Source organism: Macaca mulatta, chromosome 11 (assembly GCF_049350105.2).
Source record: "Macaca mulatta isolate MMU2019108-1 chromosome 11, T2T-MMU8v2.0, whole genome shotgun sequence".
NCBI lineage: Eukaryota > Metazoa > Chordata > Mammalia > Primates > Cercopithecidae > Macaca > Macaca mulatta.
Window position 1 is genome coordinate 89,455,350 of NC_133416.1, and position 25,362 is coordinate 89,480,711.

The window sequence follows — 25,362 nt, forward strand, 5'->3', positions numbered from 1 at the left end:
CTCAGGCGGATAAAGCAACCATTAACTGTAACATTACTGATCATCAAAACAGAGGGAAATCACCCTCTAGACAGTCCCTCCCTGATATTTAAATGACACACATCACTACTGCTCACAGCTCATTGACCAGAATAAGTCACATGGACTCACCCAACTACAATGGAGCTAGGAAGTAAAATCCTGCCATATGCTTGCAAGGTGGAAACAAAGACAGAAATATTTGGTGAATGGTATTACTGATGATTACCACAGTGTCAAAGTCAAATTAGGAAAAAAAAAAAAAAAAAAAGGAGAACAAAAGAAATGTATCAAGAACTTGAAACTGAGGGTCAGAGATAGCTAATTTGAATAGATGAAACAATGTTGATAATAAGCTTGGTATTTGTTAGTAATTATTTTCCATCATGGATATAAAGAAGCAAAAGGAGTGTGTCTACAAACTTCTTTGTAGTGAGGCAGCGGTTCAGAGAAAAACACAGCACAGAGATAGATGATTATAGCTAGGAATCCTAATAATCTTCTTGATCTTGACTCTACTCAAGAGAGGCTCTTCTGCCCTTCAGTTCCTTGGATAACTCAACATCTATTATTAAATTTCCTGTTTCTCTTAAAATCATTCATATTAGTTTTTATTGTTTGCAGTCAATGGAGTTTTAATTAAGGTAATGGTACTAATTAATTCTGTAATATTTCTCTATCAAGTGAAATACAGTATAGGTTCTAACATGGTATATTAAAGTAGTTTCTCTCAAAATTAGTGGGCCTTATTGTATTTTCCTTGCATATTACCTACTGATAAGAATTATTTTTAAATTGGAATTACTATCACAATATTAGATAAAGGAAGACAGTGATAAGGAATTTGGATATTTTCCTCTAGGTTAAAATACTGAATATCGTTAGATTAAGTGAACACCAATTAAAATAAGTTGTGAATTTTTTAAAGTTTTTTTTTCTTTTTTTTTGCCAAAACAGAAAAAAAATATAAGGGAATTTTTTTTAAGAATGGAGAAAGTGCCAGTTGACCCAGCAACTCTCATCTAGAATTTAAAATGCTAAAATAAATTTCATTATCAGTCAGAGAAGAATTATTTAAATATTAATGATATTCAGAGAGAAATGAAAGACGGATATCTTTAAAAAGTGTTAAAGTGAAAAAAAGCAAAAATACAATGTTCAAATTCAGAATAAAATTTAAATTACCTCCCCAGAGAAAGTGGAATATAAAAGAAAAAGTTTCTAAAATCCTTAATATGATTCTTTCAGGAATATTTCATATCAACTATACATGTATTTGCATGTAGCTATAATGTTTCCATAAATTCTCAAATTGCAAAGCAACAATCGTAGGAAACAACCTTTCAACGTTTTTTGTACTCTATATACAAGAAAATAATTTGGCTCACATTGTGAAAAAATTAGACAATTGCGGATGAAGGCTGTCAGATAATCCAAACTGTCAGTTTGGTTTGAACATTTCTGAACAGAGGAAATACTTTGACCAGAACTGCCAAAAATATGCCAGTCACTTTAGTGCATGCTTGAATAGACATGAAACAATATTTGTATATGCTGATTAAAGACAAGATTGTGTTATGGATTATAAGATTCCAATCAAAAATGGTTTTTGTTAGTGGGAAAGCCAATAATGCTTTTAACATAAAACAAATGCTGAAATCTGTTTCCTAGAAAATGTCACATAAGAGTATGATATTAATCACAAAAGGTTAAGTTTAATGATCTAAAGTAAAACATATATTGCCTGCCATACGACTACGGTTTAATAATTTGTCTCCCTGCATAATCCTATAATTTTTAGTGGCAAAACATATTTCTCCAAACACAGGCTTTTAAATATTTTTCTTTTCAATTTACATAAGATGTAAAATTGTGATCTTAAGAATCATTCCTATTCTCCAGGCTCAAGAAGTTTCAAAAATATTGAACAGACATAAACATTAGCAGACTGAGATCCAGTGGTGAGTGGTTCTCTGCAATGAAGTAGTATTGATCTATTTTAAAAATAGTTGAGAGTCTACTGGGTGCCAGACGTTATTTTTAAGTGCTCAGGATTCAGCTGGGAACATGGTAGGCCAAAGTCTCTTCCTCAGAAAATGTTAATAACAAGTGAGAAAATATTTAAAACAAACAAATATGTGACTAAAGTTCTATGGATAAAAATTAACTAGGGTATTATGACAAAAAAAATTGTATATCAATGTTCCTTGTCAAGATTCAAACTGGGTATTCCAACAACTTCTTTTAACCTTATAACCTCAACAATAGAGCATTTATTTATTTATAAGCACTTTCAGCATGTGAAAATGGTAATTATTTTCCCATAAAATGCCATATCTTAAAAACATATTTATTAACATTAGCCTGTATTTTCCTCAAAATGGACAATAGCAGCATCTTAAAACATTCATTTTATAGATGGAGACAATAAGCCTCAGGGAACTTAAACGACTGGCTCATGTTTATGTGGCCCAGCAGAGACTTGCACCTAGGTGCATTGAAGAAAAGTTTATTGGAATTCGATGATCTTAGGCACATCACAAATATTATAAAAATGAATATGGCACCGTCCTGACTTGAAAATGTTTCATAGAGAAAGTGGTTTGCTGTTCTTAATCCCTGGGCAGCAGCAATTATGTTTCTTCTAAAAATAACCAAGGAAAACATAATTCTCAGAAGACACGTGACACCAGAAGAAGGTCTGAGGTTTAGTGTCAGTCTTTCTTCTGGTTTGATGACCCTCACCTCCAGAAGCCATCAGAGGTTGGGTACAAAATATTTAGATCACCTAGCTTAAAATGTAACCACCCCTTCCATTTTACAAATGTTATCTAAGGTACATAGAAGAACCAAAGAATAAGATCAAGAAAGACCATTGGCAGGGACTTGGTTACTTTCCTCATGTGTAACTGACATGCTCACATTTGAAGGCTGAGGAGTGAGCTCCCCATAGCCCCAGTGGTCATCACCAGAGTGTATTCAGTATCATGTACAAAATAGGGGAAGTGACTCTCTTCACCAGTTTAAATGCAATCTGATAAAATGTAGCTTCTCCGGATCACTGATGTGGTGCTAAATGGCTTTCAGAGAATTGGACTTAGCCGGCTAATTGAGAGACAATCCAGTAGATTTCCCTAGAGGTACTCTGGATAGATTTTCAAAGTAAAGGGTTGCTGAATTCCTGGAGGTATCATCTTTTGAACCAGAGTCAAAATGGAAGTGTTCATGTTGGAGCTAAAAGGCCTAATACTGGCTAATGTCCACAGCAGGACAGAACAATTAGCAAATTTAGGAAATTGCTCTCATTTATGCCTCCAATAATATAGGAAATGTTTGCAAATCAATTCTTCCCTGCTTCAATGAATTCATGTTTATTAATAAATATGAACAGATTAAGTATATTTGACTTTATTGTACACTTTATATACATTTGAGAGATCTCCCACATACCTCTCACTAGAAAAAAAAATTGCACATTGCATTAAATAATTTAATCATTAAAATATTAAAATGGTACTAATTATTTATTTTCCTTCCCTATCTTTACCTTCTTACCAGGATCATCCAGCTTATATACCCAATTATCTTGGAGAATCTACTTCTACAGTTTTTTTTTTTTTTCACATAATAATTGGGTCAATCAAGGTTCAAATAAATGAGAACAAAACCCCAGGAATCCCTGTGACATTTATATTCACAATTCCTTCCATGGCTTCCATCCAGTCCTGGCACAGACCAGACCCCTGTGTGGTGCCTATTGTGCTTTGCGGAAGTAACCTCGTATGTGCTATTAAGCAGGTAGATAGGGGAGACTAGTTCTTCAGACAGCCCAAATGCAAGCCTCCTGTGTAAGCACCTGCTCCCATATTCATGACTGATAATGCTCCCAAATACAAATTCAAGTTTACTGGGTATCCTTTTCCTCAAAAAAGAGGAAAAGGACGAGAAATAGAGAGAGAGAGAACACAGAATGGTGACACTTACGACATTAATTAATCAATTAGGAAAGTAGAGGAATTGAAGAAAGTGAGCATAATAAGGTCCAATGTAAAAAACAGGTCAAAGAAGACAAGTTTAAAGACAAGATGAGAACTTTTAATCTAGTTAATACGCTTTTGGTAAATCATAAAATGTATACTATGCTAAAACTGACTAAATCGTAACACTACAAGGGAGTCGGAGAGTGTGTTAGCTTCACTTCTTGTTCTCTGAAAGGTGAATTTCTAAACTTCTCAACCAAATGGTTCTCTCATCTTTTCCTGAAAAACCCTAGGGACAAATGACTTCATAGCCTCCTGAACAGATTGACATAAAAATTTCATGATGGTAAACCTAATGGTGTTAGATATAAAAGAAATGGTTAATTACTGTGCCATTTTGAAACTTAATTTTTTCTAGTTTTCCAATAAATCATTTTATGAGGTCTCTTTTAATTTAGGTTTTTTTTTCATAGTAAGGGAATTGTAAATATAAAAATTTAAATCAGCTTTGTAATAGAAATTTTGGAAAATGCTAGAAATTATGAATAGAAAAATTAACCACTCATATTCCTACCAACCAGCATCCCAGCATTAGACTTTCTTTAATTTCTTTGGTATATTTCCTCCTTCACATTTTTATTATTATGATTATTTTTTTTTTATTTTTTTTTTTTGAGACAGAGTCTCACTCTATTGTCCAGGCTGGAGTGCAACGGCACAATCCCAGTCCACTGCAACCTCCACCTCCCGAGGTCAAGCTGTTCTCATGTCTCAGCCTCCCAAGTAGCTGGGATTATGGGTGCCCACCACCACACCGGGCTAATTTTTGTATTTTTAGTAGGTACAGGATTTCGTCATGTTGGTCAGGTTGACCTCGAACCCCTGACCTCAGGTGATCTGCCCACCTCGGCCTCCCAAAGTGCTGGAATTACAGGCATGAGCCACCGTGCCTGGCCCCTCCTTCACATTATTAATTCAAAAATTTGGCCAGGCGCCGTGGCTCATGCCTGTAATCCCAGCACTTTGGGAGGCCAAGGTGGGCAGATCACCTGAGGTCAGGAGTTCGAGATCAACCTGGCCAACACGATGAAACCCCATCTCTACTAAAAATACTAAAATTCGCTGGTGGTGGTGGTGCACACCTGTAATCTCAGCTACTTGGGAAGCTGAGGTATGAGAATTGCTTGAACTCAAAAGGCAGAGGTTGCAGTGAGCCGAGATCACACCACTGCCATACAGCCTGGGCAACAGAGCAAGACTCTATCTCAAAAAAAAAAAAAAAAAAAAAAAAGTCAAAATTTGGATTATTTTCTCTGTGTGAAAATACAAATGTGTGTGTGTGTGTATATATACACATATGCACATGGAAATAAAGTTTTGTATCCTCCTTTTATTCTTTTTCTTTCTTAGAGACAGGGTCTTGCTGGACCTGTCTAGCCCAGGCTGGAGTGTATTGGCACAATCACAATTCACTGAAGCCTCAGACTTCTGAGTTCAAGTTACCCTCCCACCTCAGTCTCCTCAGTAGCTAGGACTACATGCACATACCACCATACCCAGCTAATTTTTTATCTTTTGCAGAGATGAAATCTCTCTCTGTTGTCCAGGCTGCTCTTGAATGCCCAGCCTCATGTGATCCTCTGGCCCCTCTCTCCCAAAGTGCTGGGATTACAAGCATGAGCCACTGGGCTTAGCCTACTTTCTTAATTAAACATTATATCAGGAACATTTTTAAAGATTTTAAACAGTAACCAAACTAAGATTTTTAAATAGTGCTGTAACAATGTCACATATTATAGTGGGTTGAATGGTGGCCCTCCAAACTATGTCTACATGAATCTGTGACCTTATTTGGGAAAAGAATCTTTGCAAATGTAATTAAGTTAAGGATCTTAAAATAAGATAATCCCAGGTTAGGGTGGGCCTTAAATCCAATGATACATGACCTTAGGAGAGCATAGAAGTGGCAAAAGACAGAGAGGTGTTGTGAAGATTGAGGCATAGATTGCAGTGATACACCAAAGATTCCAGTGACCACTAGAAGTTAGGAGGCATGGAACCAATTCTTCTTCAGAGATTCCAGATGGAACCAACACTTTGATTGTAGACAGTGGCCCACAAAACTGTGACACAATGCATTTTTTGTTGTCATAAACCAACCAGGTTGTGGTAATTTGTTATGACAGCCCTAGGAAAATAATACACACGGATAGATCATGATTTACTTAACCATTCCCAGAGGAATTTTTAAGATGAATTTTTTCTTTTTTTAAAAATTTTACTATCATTATTGATGCTAAAATTAATATCCTTGACATTCATTCATTCAACAAATATTTATTATAGACACCTACTAATGCTGGATACTCTTCCAGAAAATTGGGGAATTGAGACATCATGGAGAAAGGCGAGGGTTTCAGTCCTTGTTGAGCCTAAATTCAACTGAGGGAAGACATAATAACCAATACACACGATAAGTACACAAATTATAAGTACATTGGAAGACGTACTGTGCTATGGAATAAAGAAAAAAAAGCAGATAAGGGAGTTTGAGTTGGAAGGATTGGATTTGCATTTTAAGCAGGCTAGTTACGGAAGACCTTAATGAATAGGTGACATATGAGTAAAGATAGATGAGAAGACAGTGGGGAGTTAGCCATGCAGCTATCTGAGGAAGAGCTTCCAGGAAAAAGGGAGAGTCAATGTAAAATGCCAAAGATTATATCTTTAGGATAAATTATCAGAAATGTAATTATCAGGTCAAAGTGTGTGGATATTTTTTAACCTCTTGATAAATGTCAAGAAATTGTCTGGAAAATTGCATCAAATTAGACACTCTGAAAATGCTCTTGAGTTACTGCTTCCCCAAATTTTAATCCTGTATATTATCATTGTGTTTATTAGCCAAATTGAAAGGCAAAAAAACATAGATGAAAAACTTCATTGTTCAAAGTTGCTTATTCTGGTGAGAATGTATCTAGTAATCATTTTTATTTTTTTCTTTTAAGAAATACTTATACTTGGAAACGCATGCTTTTAAAAAAATACTGAATTGGGAAACTTTATTCTGTGAATCAGAAAAGTTTATTCTGTGATCTGTGGTCTTTAATATATTGTATAAATGTCTTTTCCCAGTTTGAAGCTGGCCTTTTAACTGCTTATATTTACTTAAATATACAGAAATATTTTTAAGTTTATATACTAAAATGTGTACAACTTTTTGCCTTGTGATGCACTTTAGGGTAATACTCTATTATTTCTTATCTCCAAGAAAAGATGGATAATCAAATATATTATTTCCAATTGTTTTCTAAGCCTGTTTTAAAAGGAGTGTATTTTACAAGAATACAACAACTTTTTGTGAAATATGACTAGAAATTTAAAAGTCGTTGTATTTGTGTTTCCTAGCAAAATTCAAAACTTAAATGCTCATTTTATGTAAAATATTTAAAATGGAAGCATGGAAAATTCAATAATGATAAGAGTTTAAATATATCATTCTGAATATTTTTTCAAAATTTAATTATGGCTGTACTATTAGAGCATATAGTTGAGAAATTTTAGTTTTAAAATAAACTTTAAAACCTTTATCAACACATTATTGTACTTTTAAATATTCGATTTTATTTATAATATATTGTCCCTAAAATAAATTGCACATCACAATATTATATATTTAAATAGATCTATATCGGCTTATTTCAAAGATACTGTAGGTTCAGTGCCAGATCACCACAATAAAGTATATATGGTAATAAAGTGAGTCACATGAATCTTTTGGTTTCCCAGTGCATATAAAAATTATGTTTACACTATACTATAGTCTATTAACTGTACAAAAGCATTACGTCTTTAAAAACCCAATGTATATACCTTAATTTAAAAATACTCTATTGCTGAAAAAATGCTAGTGATCATCTGAGCTTTCAGGAAGTCATAATCTTTTTGTCAATGGAGAGTATTGCCTCAATGTTGATGACTGCTGGCTAATCAAGGTGGTGGTCGCTAACGGTTGGGAAGGCTGTGGCAATTTCTCTAAATAAGACAATAACAATGAAGTTTGCCTCATCAACCAATTTTTCTCTTCAGAAAAGATTTCTCTGTAGCCTGTAGCATGCAATGCTGTTTGATAGCATTCTATCCACAGTAGAAGCACAATAAAGCGAAGGGCAATAAAGTGAGGTATGCCTGTATATATACACATACATACACACACAGCCGATAATATATATAGAAAACAAACAAAACAAAATCTAGAACAAAAATGAAATGGATATATCAAACTCCGAATAATAGAGTTACTTTGATAGAGCATTAAATTTAACACTAAGCTTCCTGACTTAAAGAATATCTGATACAACAAAATCAGGTCTACCTCTGCTATCACATAACAAGCAGCCCACAGGGCTTTTGTAACCTTTGCTTGATTGAATTACTGTCACTGAGAGGTTCAGTGAAGCATTTTCTGCTTCCTAGCAGTCTCCATCATTCTAATATTTATAAATAGCAAAGAGCAGCAGGCTGCCAACAAAAACTTCCATTGGAATAACATACCCAAGATTCGCTCATGTATAAGTTCCTGCTAGATAGTCAATCCCCTTTTAGCTGATCATGTTTTCATCATTTTCTAATTTCCTACACTTGTAGGGGAAAAGCACTTAAAAATATTTAGAGGTGTTATTCATTCAAGGTTTTCTTCTGTTTCTATGTATATTATTACATTTGAAAACTCTGCTCCTGTGATCAAATAGGACAAAACAATACATATTTATATATATTAACTATTTTGCAGTCTTCTGATTTTTTTCTGACTTTGATCATTAAAGGCAAGTAGAAATCACATTTAATGTGCTCATTTCAATTTTATGTTATCTGCATTGCGTACATAAACTAAATGTATGCCAAAAATTTCTCTCCTTCAAAAGGAAATTTAGATTCATTCCTAAATTATTTGACTTTTGGAGGTCTATAAATATATAGGCACATTTTGATTATGTACATATAAACTTTGACCAATCAAGATATTTGAGTGAATATTTTGAATTCTTAACTTTATTCCATAAATCAGTAGAAGAATACATTCTTAAATTATTTGTAATTCCTCACTAGTAAAACAGTGCCTTGAACTCCCTCTGCTGGCCTTATAAGGGTAGTTTAACTTTAAAAAGTCATTCACATATTTGTATAATAATCTAGCAGAGAAAAACAGAAACACTTTATATGTTGCATAATGACTTCAAGTATAATAAAAATTCAAGTTAAAATATACTTATCCTCTTTCAACCCTAAAAATACAGTTTATATCATAAAAAGTTATACTGAAAGGATATTACTATAATATAAAATCACAGTAACAAAATAGTTTGAGGGCTGGAACTCCTAGCCTCAAGCAATCCTTCCACCTTGGCACTCCAAAGTGCTGGGATTATACACATCGTATGCCTGCATCAAAATATCTCATATACCCCATTACCACATACACCTATATACCCACCAAAATTAAAACTGGAAAAAAAAAAAAAAACAATTTGAGGCAGGCACAGGAAAAAATAAAAAGGAAAGAAAAAGATCAGTGTAAAGAGTAGAGCATCGATGTATACTTAATCAATGCATACTTAAATAGTTGGTCATATTTCAAAAATAAAACAAAGATATACATCTACTTCATACTCTAAACCAAAATAAATTCCAGATGGAATTTTTAAAATTTAAATATAAACATTAAATTAATATAATCATTGCAACAATATTTTAAAGAATTTCCTATCTTTAGATGGGAAATGTCTTTCTAAACAAAACAGGAAGCTTAGCAGTGATAAGGGAAAAAATAGTCACATTTAACTATTCACATATTTTCATGAAAGGAAAACACCATAAACAACATCAAAGGCAAATGATTGGGGCAAGTATTGCAACAGATATGACAGAAATTCCCTAATACACAAAAAGCTTCTATAAGTTGGTGAGAAATAGAAAAGGAACTCAATAGAAAAATAAGCAAAGACTTACACTAAGGAAGTTCACCGAAGTAATCTAAATAGTCAATAAACACGCAAAATCCTGCTTGTCCTCACTAATGGTCAAGGAGAATAAAGTAAAATGCACAGTGAGGATTACAAGTCATTGATGGGATACTTAAGGCTTGGGCTAATTAGCAAAAATTCAAAATATAACAACATCCAGTGCAAGCTGCCGCAATAATTTTAAAAATATTTTGGCAATATCAATAAATCAAAGACACACACACACACACACACACACACACAGGCACACAACTTTTGCCAAAGTAATTTCACTTGGAGAATCTCTCCAATAAAACAAAGTACCAACACCAAAGGACATGCATCTGGTGACAAGTAATGTAATATATTTTTAATGGCAAAAACCAGGAAACATTCTAATATTAATCAAATATAAAATACTTGAATACATTTTAGTACATTTTATTATACAATTATTTAGATAGAATATATAATTATATATATATTTATCAGAAAGATGTATTGCTAATGATGAATCATTAAGATGAACCATGATAAATAATTTTAAAAAGCAGTCACAACACTACGGCATTTGTATATGATTTTTCATGTTTGGGTGAGCATAAAAGAAGTTGTGGAAGTAAAGGACTAGGCCCTTTATAGCAGCTATCAACGAGGCAGGAATGGAGAGGGTGGGGGGAAATTATAACTTTTTTTGTATATATTTTTGAACGTTTTTACTAATTAAAATGGGTGTTAATATTTTTTATAATTTAGCATCTTAATAAAAATTAAAATTCAAAGAAAGACGGCTAAAACGAAGTATTCATATATATCTTTCAGGACATAAGTTTTGTTCTGCATATTTTCAGTCATAGGCTCTATCATAATTCCTCTTTTTCATTTATGACCCCCAAAAGATAAAATAAATGCTAACCTTCCAGCAGGCTCGTCCATGAAATTCAGGTGAGGAGAAGGGAGAGGCAGCAGAGGAATTTTCCAGCACTCATATTCCGGAAAACTCCCCAAGGGATGTTGAAAACCGCCTCTCCAAAGCCCACCCTGTGCTCAGAGCAACAGCTTTACAAATTAGGTAAATGATAAAACTTTCTCCCCACTTGTTTTCCACGGGTTTCTTTGGGGGCTGGCTGTGATCACCTGTGACAGCAATACTGATTCCCAACATAGCTTCAAAATTATACCAGAAAAGTAGTGCAGTGTTTTTTCCTCAACCTTGACTGCACCTTAGAATCAATTAGAGAATAAACAAAGAAAAAATATTGTGCTCAAGTTGATTGAATCAAAATCTTGGAGATAGGCTTTTTTTGTTTGTTTGTTTGTTTTTTAAAGCTCTTCAGGTGATTCAGAATCACAGTGAGTGTTGAGAACCATTAATAGGGTAAGGGCCTCAAGCCTGGTGCTAAGGTGGTAATTGGAATCTATTTTTTCAAGTTTCTGCCCATTTGGAAACTTGAAGAGCAGAGGGATTAACTGCTCTTTTAGTTCAGACTACCTTTTTTTTAAGGACTATTTGTATAGTGAACAGCGTTGAGAGAGCTGAGAGTAGGTTTGCTTACTGCCTAATATAATAAAGACAATGCCTCCCTCTGGGTCAAAGGTTGGGCAAATCACAAAAAGATACAGATTTTCTAAGCTCAGAGTTCCCCTGCTGTGATAAAAGCCCACTGCATTTATAGCATCCACCTGGCCTTTATGGAAGAACCCTGTGGGAATCAGGTTTCAGGGAACTAGTGCAAAAAAAATTGATAATACTCTGATTACTGCTATTGTTGTAAATAATAAACTGTTCTCTGTCTCTGAGTCAAAAATTTTGTCTCTTCTGCCAGCACTCATAAAATGTGGAGGCTAATTTGTTAGCTTGCAAGTTGGGTAAAATCTCACACCCTTTGCAGTTTTTGACAGAAAGTTCCAGTTTCTCCATAACCGCATCCACCCTTCATATCATCTCGGCCATTCTAAGAGATATGGTTTTAATACACATTTCCCTAATAACTAATGATACAAGGCATATTTTCCTGTGCTTATTGCCATCTATATGTTTTCTTTGGTGATGTGTATCTTCAAATCGTTGGCCCCATTTTACAATGGATTGTTTTCCTATTATTGAGTTGTAAGATTTATATATTTTGGAATCAAGTCCTTTGTCAGATACATAATATGCAAATACTTTCTCTCCCAGTCTGTGGCTTGTGTTTCCATTTTCTTAATGATGCCTTTCAAAGAACAGAAGTATTTTTATGTTGATGAAGTCATAGTTATCCATGTTTTACTTTGTGCATCATACTTTTTTTTTATTATTATTTTGACGGAGTCTTGCTCTTTTGCCAGGCTGGAGTGCAGTGGTGTGATCTCTGTTCACTGCAACCTCCACCTCCCAGGTTCAAGTGATTCTCCTGCCTCAGCCTCCTGAGTAGCTGGGACTACAGGCTACCACACCCAGCTAATTTTTGTATTCTTAGTAGAGATGGGGGTTTCACCATGTTGGCCAAGGTGGTCTCGATGTCTTGACCTCGTGATCTGCTCACCTTGGCCTCCCAAAGTGCTTGGATTACAGGTGTGAGCCACTGCGCCCAGCCTATGTATCATACTTTTATCTAAGTAACTTTTCCTAAGTCAAAATCACAAAAATTCTTCTAGAAATGTATTTTTAGCTTTTATATTTAGAATTATGAATCATTTTAAGTTTTATACAGGCCAAAGTTCTTTTATTTCTGCATATGAATATTGCAGAATTGAATATTTCATATGAACATTGATTAACCATCATGCATTGAAAGGATAATGCTTTTCCTCTTGAATTACCTTCTTAACAATGAAAAAAAATTGATTGACTGTAGATGGGTTTATTCTGGACTCAGTGGTGTTTTATTCATCTTTATATTTACTTTTATGCTATTTGAACACTGTCTTGATCAATGTAACTTTGTGACAAGTTTTGAAATCAAATAACTAAATTTTCAATCTTTTTTCTTCTTTTTCAAAATTGTTTTGCATGTTCTAGGTCCTTTGCACACTGTTATGTTAGGCCTGTTCAGGATGGCAGGTTGGAGTTAAAGTATGAATGATGTTCAAAAGGGCTGAACAAAATGAGAAGTCATAGAGTTTGTTGGACATTAAGATGGGGAACATGTGTATATAAATCTGGTTTGCACAGGGTCAGTAAGTTATTTTCCATTTGTGGTATCAATTAATGGGAATCTGGTTTTGTGGTCTGACCATTTCATGTCCTCTCTTCATTCTGATATTTTTGGTTGCTCTAGTAAATTAACTATTGTCATTTGGTCTTATCAACAACTGATAATTTCTTCTTTTACATTTTCTTGAAGGTTCTGTTATATAATACATGCAAAAGATTGAGTCAGTCTCAGAGATTCGTTGGAAGGACTGTACCAGGTAATCTTTCCAAAAATAACCTGTAACGGTAACTCATGGTTACAGGTTTGGGAGTTAATATGAACATTGCTCAGACAACATTTAGACTCCACCAAAGGACTGGATTATGATTTCCAGGAATCATTTTAGTCCAGATGCAAGGTTCAGGAAAACAGATCCAGAAGAACAGAAATTAATTACATAGAATCAAATACATTAGCAAAGCATATTTAATTGTGGTTATTTCTTTTGGCATGCTATTGGTATTATTTTTATAAATCTATATTATGATGCATTTTAAAGGAAATCTTTCCCTTTATGATTAATTTACCTCTAACCCTTAATTCAGTAGATTATACTTTTGCCATTTGAAATGAAACTTTTTAAAAATGATATCTGATTCTCAGTGACCTCTCCAAATTCAGAAACAGATGACTATACTGAGGCTTTTTATTCATGGCAATGCATTTATCTCATAGGTTCAGTAAGAATCTATCCTTCCTTTTACCGGGATACATTTGACAAATTGACAGTACCACTCAGGTCATATTATAGAATTACACTTGATCATAGCTCTCTAGAGCTCATCATTAAAAAGACAAGTACTTCACTTCACATATGGAGCAAATACCCAGAGCATCCTCACACCAAACTGGACTGTCACCTATGATATGACTTATGAAGTCCCAGTCTTGCAAATGATAAGGAAAGTCACTTCCTAGCCAGGAATCTAAGAATATTTGGGTGATTGCAAAGAGAGAAAATTCACTCAGATTTATAGGCACTGCAATAAATCTTGTATAAAAAGACTTTTGTTTTTTGTTTTCTAGACTCAAAATAAAAGAGCAAAAAAGAGAAATTTAAAAGTCTAATCCTGTTTTCCTTCTGAAATATTCAGACCAAAGTTAGTTTTCTAACCACAATTTGTTCAACCCTGTATGCCCTATGAGGCTTATATTAATTAACACTTCTCAATGTACCTATGTAAATAATCAGGTTAAAATATTATGAAACCAGCCAGCTTTGTGATTTGGAACAACCTTTAGAAATTACTTACGATCATTATAAGGGGACACTTAAGAAAAATTATCCAAAGTTTGGAAATAAGGCAAAGGGAGAGCAGCATATCCTTTTAATGTCAAATTTGAACATTGATCAATTCAAGAAATTGTCCTTTATCTAGGGAAATCAATAATTCTATTGCTATGTTTAAAGAATTATCTACTATTGATTATGTAATTTTACATTTTAACTTGGGTAATTTTGTCTGGTATTTCCTTTTAGTAGAAAATATAATCCCAGAAATTATGGTTTTATTGATTTATAGGATATTAGCAAGTTTTGTGTCTCACTGGCAAGCTCACTCAGTATTATTTTTCCAGTGAGAATATAATTCCTGTTTATTTGAACCAGCTTAGTCTTCCTGATAGTTATCTCATTAATGAGTTGAATAAATTTTGACAGGTGTTCATTTGATATTTTATGATAATTATATATATATATAAAATATATATATTTAAGAGTTAGAGTCTTATAATGTTGTCAAGAAGTATGCTGGAGTATAACAGCTACCCACAGGCATGATCATGGTGTGCTACATCCTCAGACTCCTAGGCTTAAGCAGTCCTCCTGCCTCAGTCTCCTGAATAGCTGGGACTACAGGTGCAGGCCACCGTATATGCATCTGCATTCAATCTGTCGCAATATGTTCTTATGGTTGAAGTATTTGAAGAAGTTCCTGTTTCACATAGATATGTAGTTGGGGAAACAATAATTATTTTTACAATAGCCTTTTCAGTTAATTAGTCTAGTTTTTAATGATAGCTGTGTTTAGCAGCCAGTTTGCAAAATTCCATGCTTACCAGGCTCACACCTTCCTCAATAACACATTCTTAGTGCCTTGAGAAGGAAGTATCCTCGATTGCCCCACTTCAGGGTAAAGTAAAAAGCGGCTGGGCATATTCATTCCAACATTTCTATTGTTTTGGGTGTTTGGACTTCATTCTTTAAAGAATGCCAGCAAAGTTCAGGCATTTCACTTTTTAAAACATGGGTTATTGGTAAGTCCACACTTCAATTAGTCAACTTATCAGATTATTAATGTCTTTTTACATGCTTTAGTCAAAATACTAAATTCCACATTATGGGTGAATGCATCCATGACAATGAGTTCAACACAGTTGCACCTTACATTTTATCTTCCTTGGTATAATCCCTTAAAAATCCATTCCCACACACGTTCTCTTGTCAATACAGATTGGCGAAGTGCTGAAATTCCTGCACTACTTTTCATCCATTCTAGGTCTGAAAGAAATCATGGGTGCACTGTGAGAAGAATGAGTTTGTGAGGCAAGTGTGTTTGTTCAAAGGTTTATTTATACAGAAGAGATTTGTTTTTGTTTGTGTGTGTTTTTTTTTTTACTACCTATCTTCTATTTGATGAAATTGATGCTGGGACTGGGAAGAACATGAAAATTCTCAGCTTTATCTATGCTGCTCAAATGTCTCTGTCTTGTGGTTTAAAACTTCACCCCTTTTCCACTGATACTTTTCTATCAGTATAAGAGACCTAGAGATGTTGAGAATTTATTTGAATTAAAACTCCGCAAGTGTCACAATCAAACCTTTGACTTAATTCTCTTTTCTATCTTCCCTCTGGCCATAGGAAATGAGAGGCTCATTCAAATCTGCTCTTTAGGCTTTCTGATCATCCATGCCAGATATTTTAAATTTTCAATAGCACGGTTTCTACATCTATACTCTTTGTTGTTATCAGAAGAAGCCAAAAAGTTCATAAGTACTTTTTGGTGACACCAAAAAGTTCATAAGTACTCTGTTAGCCATTGCGACTAAGTTTCATAATCACTTGATATCCCAGTCCCTGGGCCTGCTCATGTATTTCATCCCATGACAAAAGCTGTAATCATTTGAGTAACAGTAATGTCACTACACATAATGAATTATCCATATCTCATTTCTTCCCAATACTCCTCAAACATGTAAGCAATTCATTTCCTAAATTTGAAGTTCTGTTTCCTGGGGCTGCTTCTGATAACAATTATTGTACCAATCAGTTCCTGGCAGAAAGCAGATGACACAAATCAACTAGAGATGAGGTTCATAAAGAAACTGTTTACACAGGTACAGACAAGGTATAGGGAAATCACAAGGATTGTGCAGAAACCTGAATACAGTAACATTTCCAGATTCTTACTCCCCACTTCCCCATACACACACAGACTCTTCCTATGACTTTATTTTACTATTTCTCCCCCAAAAAAATAAATTGGGAGGTAATCCAAGATTCTCCCTTGCTACTGCATCCCACTTTAGTTAATTAAAGACCAAGTCCCATCCATTTCACCTCCTAAATATACAACCAACATATCTTCTAAACACAGTGACCCAATGCAGTGTGGCATCATGGTTCAATGCTTACTGAGTGATGAGAATTTTAGTATAACATTCATTGTATAATGTATACACCGGAGCCACAGAAGAAGTTGTGTAATAAGGAATTAAGTTGCATAGATTCTTCTATGTCATAATAAGAATTTCATTTTTCTTTAAATTACAGCAATAGGAAAAATTAGAGGTAACAGAGCCCTTTATATGTCCATAATATTTTTGTTTTTGCAGTTAAATACTCAGCTTTAAAAAAAGCATTAATACATCGGCACAAAAGACATGGATTTTAATATGTAGCACATTCAGTTATAGCACTGCAAAGAGAATTCGGAAAGAAGTAAGTATAAACATCCAGCTGCAGAGTTTAAGCAGTCTCATGCTGTGACTACAGAGTGCAATATGTTCTCATCTCATTTTAGAAACCGGAATGCATTATATTAAAGCCTAATTTATGTTACAACCTGGGAATTATTAAGTTTAACACAATTTAGACAATGTATAGACTTACTGAATTCTTCATTTTTATTAGTATCACTGAATAAATGTTAAATTACGTTACACGAGATAGATAGCGTCAACACATACAAAGGTGTCCCTACCTGAACTACTGCACGTTTTTTTTTTTTTTTTTTTTTAAGAGACAGGGTTTTATTTTATTTTTTAATTATTTATTTTTATTTTTATTTTTTTGAGACGGAGTTTCGCTCTTGTTGCCCAGGCTGGAGTGCAATGGCGTAATCTCGGCTCACTGCAACCTCCGCCTCCCAGGTTCAAGCAATTCGCCTGCCTCAGGCTCCCGAGTAGCTGCGATTACAGGCATGCACCACCACACTCGGCTAATTTTGTATTTTAAGTAGAGATGGGGTTTCTCCATGTTAAGGCTGGTCTCGAACTCCTGACCTCAGGTGATCTGCCCGCCTCAGCCTCCCAAAGTGCTGGGATTACAGGCATGTGCCACTGTGCCTGGCCGAGACAGGGTTTTACTCTGCCACCCAAGCTGGAATGCAGTGGTATGATCATAGCTTGCCTCAGCCTCAAACTCCTGTGTTCAAGCCATCCTCTCACCTCAGCCTTAGGACTACAGGCGTGCACCACCACCCCTGTCTAATTTGATTGATTTTTTTTTTTTTTTTTTTTTGGTAGAGACACAGTCTCAGTCTCGCTATGTTGCCCAGGCTAGCCTCGAACTCCCTGCCTCAAGTGATCCTCCTATCTTGGCCTCCCAGAGTGCTGAAATGACAAGCATGAGCCACTGCACCCAGCTACTGCACCACTTATTGACAATAAGTGTCAAGACAAAGCATGTCTATAGTTCTCATTGCTTATTTTGTATTACCCACATAATCCGTGTTGTGGTAATATTTATTAATATGAAGTGTGGGTGGCTGCATTACTTGCAAATTAAGTGTAACTTGAATTCATGGATCTTAGTCTTTTTTTGGTCATCTAAAAAGATCTAGAAGGTATCATTTCATTATAATTCATTTTTAAAGATAAAATATGATAAAGAAGTAACCTTCTATGAGACCTCTATGAGAAAAACTAAGTAATGTCTAAGTGCATGATGTCCCACTCCTATATTTATTTATCCCATTTTCCTTCACTCAACAACATCTCTCTGGCCCATTTTAATCCAAAAATGTAAGGCATACTTATTTCTGAAGAACGATTTTCACTATAGGATAGAACAGACAACTCTCTGAACACTTGAAACAACTTCACCATGTTAAACACTCTTCATTTGCTAGAAAAAAAAATAGACCGCGGAATCTTGAGTTTTTATAAAGCAGTACAGAAGAAGACATTTGTAAAATAAGAATAAATGCTAGGTGGAAAGATCAATTTGTCTTTCTTTTCTAAAGCCTATAAAGAATTCTTCAGGCCAGACAGGCTTTAATAACTGTTTCGCTTTGGTTCAAAGAATATATATCTAATAGAAGGAAAGAACAAATGTCATGTGTTCCAAGGAAAGGATTCCTTTATAAATGTCAGGGTAATAGTTCGAGTTTTCTGCTATTCTGAAATTAATCATTGCAATGTTAATGGTTCTTTATGTGCACAGGATGTGGGGAAGAGCAGAATTAACAAATGCATAGTCCAGGACCCCAATCTCCCTATAACCTCTGTTTATCAAACCCACATTCTTGGGTTCCTCAGTATGGGTTTCCATGTTTTGTTTTGTTTTGTTTTGTTTTGTTTTTTAAGGGATAAGAACATAACTCAAAATGTTAATATATAATGCTAATCTCTTTAAGTGAAAAAAAAATTATTTTATGAAAGCATATTTCCTTCCTGAAAGATCTGAACAAAACGAAACCCTCTAGAGAACTAAAAGTTTCTAAAAGCATACTACAATATATCAGATATTATTGAAAAGAAATGTGGCAGCTATTTTGCTTCAAGTTAATCAGGAAAGTAAAATATGCTTTCTCTTAAAAATAATGGAAATTGTTGGAACTTTTTGATAACTTAATTAGGCGCTTTTATATTTAAATACATCTAAATAAGGGATTGGAAAAATAATCATTTTTCTCTCATTCTCTTTCAGAACTATGCAATACTGTTTTTCTACATTTCCTTTTCAGTAAAACCGATTACTTGGGCTATCCAGGGGAGTATTTAAAAAACTCAAAATGGAATACTTTGCAACATACACTTGATATATATTTATGATGACAGTTAATATGCTTAAGCTTCCCAAATACACATGTGATGTAAATTTATTTAGAAATATTTAATACAAAACAGAAAATTTAAAAGGAAAACTCATTAGAAAAATGTTTAAAGATTTATATACGCAAATTTCATTACATTATCTTTTATTTTAGGATAGTCATAATTTAAAACTCAAAATTTGGAATTAATTAAAAGATTATGGCACAAAAGTATAATAAAGTTTTATTCAACTATGAATCTCTAGAATGCTGATTTAGAGTAGTTGAAGATGTAAAAAGATGTTTTTAATATAATAAGAATAACGGCTGGGCATGGTGGCTTACACCTATAATCCCAGCACTTTGGGAGGCCGAGGCAGGTGGATCACCTGAGGTCAGGAGTTCAAGACCAGCCTGGCCAAAATGGTGAAACCCCGTCTCTACTAAAAATACAAAAAAAAATTAGCCAGGTGTGGTGGCAGGCACCTATAATCTCAACTACTTGGGAGGCTAAGGCAGGACAATAGCTTGAATCCAGGAGGTGGAGGTTGCAGTGAGCCGAGATTGCACCATTGCACTCCAGCCTGGGTAACAAAAATGAGACTCCTCCTCCTCAAAAAAAAAAAAAAAAAAGGAAGAAAGAAGAATAAGAAACACTATACTATTGGGAATATGTATACCAATGCATTAATCATTCATAATTCTAAATCATTTTTCTTTTTAAAAAAACTCCATTTCAGTGACACTAACATTTATGTTTTTCTAAATATAATATTGATATACATATGCATCCAAAAAATATACTGCTATTCAGTTTATTCATTAGCAGAATGAATATTGTATAAAAATTTCTTGGTCATCAGATAACTAAATCATTTTGCATATAGCTTTGATACTAGAAAACAAGATAAGTATGTATAGCTGTGTTTTAGTTACAGTTTCTTTGGAAACATACACCAGTTTGGTAAGTTTTGAATATCTTTTGTTCATTTTTGCAATTGTGAAATGAATCACTGGCTTAAAAGAAACTTTTATTAATAGATAATGAATATCATTCCTATTTGGAAACAAAATGCTTGAATCAAGTAGGGTGCTAAGTTGGAAAATTCTGTAAACAAAAAACAAATATTGAATAATTTAATTTGGATGCATACTATTCTATGTATGAAGTGTGTGGATCCTGGATTGCACATAAGTTAATTTATAAAATATGGTGAAGGGACACAAAGCATAATTTTCTCAACTGAAAAATGACAGCAATAATAGTATCTATCAGAGAATTGTTAAGAGGATTAAATGAGACAATGCAGTATTGAACAATTTTAATATTACTATTTTATAATTTTCCTGTTATTATTCTGCCAATCATAGGATTAAGTGGAATCATAGGGTTCATTGTGAGATTAAATGAGATAATATTCACAAATCTCTTACACAGTGCCAGATATTTATATGAATAAAAATAAAAATAGTAATTTATTCCCTAAATATGTATAGTACTGGATTAATGGTGTCTCAATATCTACAGATTCCTCTAACATTTATTTATTTCATGATTCCAAATTACTAATTTGCTATTAATTGGCCTCAAAATGCCTACCTATCTTTCATGTGGAAATATTTGGTAATTGTGTTGTCAGAGGGAAAATAATATGCTTAACATTCAGTAAAGTACTTCCAAAGTCCAGAATGTCCAAACTCTTAGCTTATATTAATATGAAAACATGTTTAGAAATCTACTTCTGCAAATGGGCTTTTTCAGTGAAAAATACCATTACCCTTTTTGTGGTGCCTGCATTAGTCTACTTAAAGAAGTATCTGCAATTAAATTGAGAGGAATATAAAGTTTAATTTGTATCATATACTTAAGATAATAATAATTATTATTATTTTGAGACTTGGTCTTGCTCTGTCGCCCTTGCTGGAGTGCACTGGCACTAACATGGCTCACTGCAGCCTTGAACTCCTGGGCTCAGGTGATTCTCCTGCCTGCCATCTCTCATGTAGGTGGGACCATAGGCACATGCCACCAAACCTGGCTTGCTTGCTGATTGATTAATTGATTGATTGATTTTAGAGGTGGGATCTCACTTTTGTTGCCCAGGCTGGTCTCAAACTCCCGGGCTTTGAGCAAGTGATCCTCCGGCCTCCACCTCCGAAAGTGCTGGGATTATAGGCATGAACCACCGTGGCCAGGCAAAATACTATTATTATTGTTATTATTATTATTATTATTATTATTATTATTATTATTATTTTGAGACGGAGTCTCACTTTGTCGCCCAGGTTGGAGTGCAGTGGCGCGATCTCCGCTCACCGCAAGCGCCATCGCCTCCTGGGTTCACGCCATTCTCCTGCCTTAGCCTCCCTAGAAGCTGGGACTACAGGCGCCCGCCACCACGCCCGGCTAATTTGTTTGTATTTTTAGTAAAGACGGGGTTTCACTGTGTTCGCCAGGATGGTCTCGATCTCTTGACCTCATGATCTGCCTGCCTTGGCCTCCCAAAGTGCTGGGATTACAGGCGTGAGCCACTGCGCCCAGCAAAATATTATTTTTTAAGTAACATTAAGTGTCTAAAACGTTTTCAGGAATAAGGAGAAAAGGGTAAGTAATTAAATTTTTGACAGATATTGTTTGTAAGGTATTCAGCACTCTTAAGAGTCATTGGAGAACTTTTGTATCCTCCTTTAAGGGTTTTAATTGCCATTGATTGGCAAGTTTATATCGTGTGACAATGACAACACTGCATGATTTTCAATTTGGCAATATAAAAATGATATTAAAGATTATTACTGTTGCCTCTCTGGGGTATGAAGAAAATATTATTGATATGAAATATAATGTAATTAAGATCTATAATATTACAGAGAAATAATTGCAATTACAGGTAATTACAGGTGCTTTATGTTGACACATATAGGCTTTTTTCTAAAGTAGTTATTATTTTTGGCCTTTAATCCAACACAAATTTTATCAGCAAACCTGCCAAATCCATCCATGACACATTTGGTGGAAAACGTTTTCTAACTGTACTTCATTGCAAACAATATAAAATTGATGTATAACATATCAGAGTTAATATAATAAACAATAATAGCTAACATATATGAGCATTTACTATGTGCCAGTTGCTATTCTAAGTGCATTGCATGAAATACTGTATTTAACCACTTAAGTTCTTACGATGTACATATTATTTTAGGTCTACAATTTTTTACCTATTATTTTGAAAGCCAAAAACCTCTGAAAACTTTGTTTCATTTATTCTCACACAGGTAGAAATCTGACTTGGATTGATATGAAGCTATTTATATTCTTGAATTATGTCTCTTAGTTTGAATATTTATTTATTTTGCTGCAGCAATTTTAATATGCCTGAAGCTCTGCTGTAACTGTTATATAAATGTATGGTATCCACTGAACTCTTGTTTTAAATCCTAAATATCCAGAATTCTGAAACACCCCCAGACTCCAGAGTTTTGGGAAAAAATACTATGAACCTATATCATGCTCATTTTACAGATGGGTAAACTGAGGCACAGAGAAGGTAAATGATTTTGCAAAATTGTACTACCAGTAAGCAGTTAAAATGTGATTCATTTCCATGTAGACATCTAATATAGTTTTAATTGTTTCTTCCATCCGCCTTCCTTTTTCCTTTACTACAAAATCTCAGAAATGGAATGCTAGATGCACAACTGTAGATGAATGTCATTTTAAGAAGGAAAAACTACCGATAGGGTACTATACTTACTAACTAGGTGACAAAATAATCTATATACCAAACCCCCATGACTCACTAGCTATATAACAAACTTACCCGCGTATCCCTGAACCTAAAAGTTAAAAAAAAAAAAAAAAAAGGAACAGCTTATTGTTCCCAATATCGATAGCTTAAAAAAAAAAAAAAGTCATTTATCTTGAGAAGATCATATTGATCAACTCAGATGAGTCGACTGAGGCTGGGACATTAATTATTTGAATGTGTATGTGTGTGTCACGGTTGCACCGACAGGGTGCCAAGTGCTGTGCCAGTTTTACTGTTCAAAAACCCCACTGTGAATTGCTGTATAATAATCAGTCTGAAACGTGGAATTACAGAACAAGCAAAGTCTTGAACTGACTTAAAGATGTCTGTCTTGATTGAAATTTCACAGACAGAATTTCTAGAGATATCTATATAGCAGCTTGGGGTGGGTGTTAGGAAACTGAGTTTCTGTTTCTAGCTCAGACACCAGATTATTATGTGACCTTGAATAAATAACTAAGAAGTGTTTTACTTCATCTCTTTCCATTTATAAATTCTAAATTACATTTAGAATTCTGCTACCGCCGGGCGCGGTGGCTCAAGCCTGTAATCCCAGCACTTTGGGAGGCCGAGACGGGTGGATCACGAGGTCAGGAGATCGAGACTATCCTGGCTAACACGGTGAAACCCCGTCTCTACTAAAAAATACAAAAAACTAGCCGGGCGAGGTGGCGGGCGCCTGTAGTCCCAGCTACTCGGGAGGCTGAGGCAGGAGAATGGGGTGAACCCGGGAGGCGGAGCTTGCAGTGAGCTGAGATCCGGCCACGGCACTCCAGCCTGGGCGACAGAGCGAGACTCCGTCTCAAAAAAAAAAAAAAAAAAAAAAAAGAAAAGAATTCTGCTACCATGAATTCTAAATGAAAGAAATATATATGAATTTAGTTAATAGAGCCATTTTTAGGAAGGCCTTCGAGTAGTATTTATTATTACTTCAGTGTCTAATCTTGAAGCTCTATGTCCCAGTTTCACTGTGTCAGAAGCCAAACTCAGATTTGTCATTTCTGCAGTGTATTCCAAGATAAAACATTTAAACTAGTTCTCAAAGTCTTTAATAGCTTTTTTTAAAGTGACAACTGAATAATTTTGTAATCAAACTCTAAACATAGATTCTATCCTTAGCCAAACTGTGAATATGTAAGTTAATAATTCAAACACATTTGTTCCTATCACACTCTACATAAATCATTAATAATGTTTCTCAATTTCAGTAATTATTGGAACAGCAGAATACTGCATACTGATAAATTATTTCAACCAACAGCAAAGACCAATTCTCACTTTTCATATTAGATTAGTGGTTTCTAATTTCCTAGAACAGTACATACATCATTACTGGTAATATTTCTATGTATACAAAAAGGTTGTAGGCATGCTCATGTGAGTGGTCCACTTTTCAGGCCACTAATGTAAAAACATCCCTATAAAATTGAATAATGCAGGTAAGACTTCAGAGTTGATGACAGAGCACACACCCTTTAAAGAACAGATGAATGTCCATAATTATAGATTATTCATATTGCAGAACAAATTTCATTTAAGGGGCTAGCCATAGGTTATTGTAAATTGTAAGCCTCTCTTCTCTGATTCAAAACTTTGATTTTCTTCTTACTCTATTAAGCATACGAAAAATAAATTTGACTAGAAATGTTGTTTGGGAGTAAGAATGTAATGAATGAATTTACCAGTAGTTTATCTTATTTTACTAGGGAAAACAGTTATTGTGAATGTTTTTAACTTAAGATGATACATTAGTGCCAAATTGTACATAAATGAGGACAAAAGAAATCCAAAATACCATTTTCAACATGCAAGCATAAAATGCTAGTCACACAAAAATGCCAACGCTTTTTAAATAAATTCACTTTTTAATCTACATTTAAAAGCATACAAATTAACTTTCAAAATGTGTAGCCACAGTGACTCAAGCAGAATTTCCAAAAAATTTTTTGTTAAGGATGGCAAAGGGAATGAATGGTATTAAAGATGCACTTGACTTTCTCCACTGCTGTGAACAGATAATTTGAGGCCTACTCAGATGTAAATCGAACAAACTCAACACTTTTTAATCCAAGCAAGGTTCCTCTACCAGTTTTTCTATTCCTGTTGTAAAATTTTATAC